Raw genomic sequence first — 2,204 nt, forward strand, 5'->3', positions numbered from 1 at the left:
AAGAAGAATCAGGATTCATAGAGATTGTAACACTCAAATATTTGAAATAAAATACTACGATTGTTGCGATATTTTTCGGTCTTGATCTTATTTTCTCGACGCAAATTTATTGTCTACACGTAGTATAGTATTTATGTTTCGCTTCAAATTCAAAATGTTGTAGCTACAAATCGTCACCAATATCCATGAATAATTTTTTTAAATATATTTATTTTCTTTCTAGATTTTCTATTATATTTTAAATTAGTGATGAAAAATTAATTTATTAGTGACAATAAATGTTTCAGTCGCATATTTTATTTTATAAAAACTGAAATATAATAAGCTTTGGATGTCTTTTACTTCATACAAACTGATACATGAATAATTCTAAAATATGCAACTATATATTTAAAGTTCATGCATTCTCAATATACATACATGATACAACTCTTCTACAAGAGACATAATAAAGTTTGTAGAATAAAAACTAGCTATTGGGAGGCTAAACAATAAGATGAACTCAAATTAAAATTCTTGTCAAATTAAAATAATAGTACAAACTATGTACATTGGGTTAGATATTTTTTCTTTAATCTATAAAATTCCGGGGGGGGGGGGAGATCCCTAAGTATTTGATTAGGGAATTGAAAATGTTGCTGCTCCGATTGCACTCAAGGAAGAAATAGCTTCGGTCCTTGCATTGAAGAATTTAAATGCACCCTGTAAATTCAAAAGAAATAATAATTAGCACAAAAAGGATGAACAACCCCAAGAAAAACTATGATACAAAGATGAAAGTTTAATTTATAAAAATGTTTTTTTACAAGAATTTTTAACAAATAACAAAATAGAAATACTCAAAGAACAACACAAGCAGACAAATTTGTACACTTTTTAGAAAACTCCTTAAGAGATCTTCATCCCTAACATTACAACTTTGTAATTTTCAAGTTCTCATGCAATGTAAAATTTAACGCAGAAATCTAAGTCAAATAGATATAAGGAGATTCAAAAACCTTAAAATATAGAGATATAAATATAACTGGGAAGAGAGAAGGCACCGATTTAACGATGATTGAAGAACAAAATGGGGAAGGCTGAGGAAGGGGTGGCGGCTGAGAGGGAGAGGAGGTGAGGTTGAGCTTAGGTTTTGGTATGCTTTGTCGTAGCTTTACCTTTTCTTATATAGTACTATTTTTGCTTTCTTTTACTTGTTACTTAAATAAACAATCAGTACTATTTTTTGGTGCTGTAGTACAAACGTATAAATGCAAATAAATTAAACAACAAATATATAAAAGAAAAGTAACTATGCTCATAAAAAATAAATATATAACCTACATTAATAAATTAAGAAAAAATCAACTATTTGCATAACATAAAAATATTTTTGTACAATTTTTTGTCATATGTGATATTACTTTTAGATTTTTTATATCCTTATATTTCAATTATAATAGCTTCTTAAATTTGCGTTTAATTATATTTATGATAATTATTACAGCTTGTTTGGATGGTCGTTACCTATTGTATTTGTATCGTATTGTTACTTTAAATACGATGTTTGTTTTAGTTGTTACTTAAATTGTGATGACATTTGGGTCATCACTTCTTTTAGAAATAAATTTTGCGTTCCGAGGCCTTAAAAACCTCTTTCAGCATCACCTCGCAGTCTGGGCGCATAGCCGGAAAGCCATTATGTGAAAATCTGTGAAAAATTATGAATTTTGCCTTTAAAATGAGTTTAAGTTGACTTCGATCAATATTTTGGGCAAACGAACCCGGACCCGTGATTTGACGGTCCCGGAGGGTCCGTAGGAAAATATGGGACTTGGACGTATGCCGGAAATCGAATTCCGAAGTCCCAAGCCCGAGAAATAAATTTTTAAAGAAAATTGTTCTATGGAATATTTATGAGTTTTTGGAAATGAAATGTGTTTAAAACTTGATGGTATCGGACCCGTATTTTGCTTCTGGAGCCCGTATAGGTCTTATATGTGATTTAAGATGAGTCTGTGAAATTTGGTAAGAAACGGAAGTCGTTTGAGGTGATTCGGACCCATAGTTGTGAAAATTAATACTTTGAAAGTTTTGAGATTTTCTTAGATTTCTATGCTAAATTCGTTGTTTAAGAGGTTATTTTGGCGATTTGATCGCACGAATAAGTTCATATGATGTTTTTGAGTTGGTATGCATGTTTGGTTTGGGAGCCCCCAAGGCTC

At 30.5% G+C, this 2,204-nt stretch overlaps 1 long non-coding RNA gene across 1 annotated transcript; it reads right to left on the reverse strand.

The window, feature by feature from the left end:
* Positions 1-367: 367 nt before the first annotated feature.
* LOC138876451 (uncharacterized) lies at positions 368-1,142 on the reverse strand. Its single transcript, XR_011401721.1, has 2 exons — positions 999-1,142; positions 368-702 (listed from the first exon to the last, which is right to left on the reverse strand). It is a non-coding gene; the product is annotated as an uncharacterized lncRNA (long non-coding RNA).
* Between the last annotated feature and the right edge of the window lie 1,062 nt (positions 1,143-2,204).

Source organism: Nicotiana sylvestris, chromosome 8 (assembly GCF_000393655.2).
Source record: "Nicotiana sylvestris chromosome 8, ASM39365v2, whole genome shotgun sequence".
Classification (NCBI taxonomy): Eukaryota; Viridiplantae; Streptophyta; class Magnoliopsida; order Solanales; family Solanaceae; genus Nicotiana; species Nicotiana sylvestris.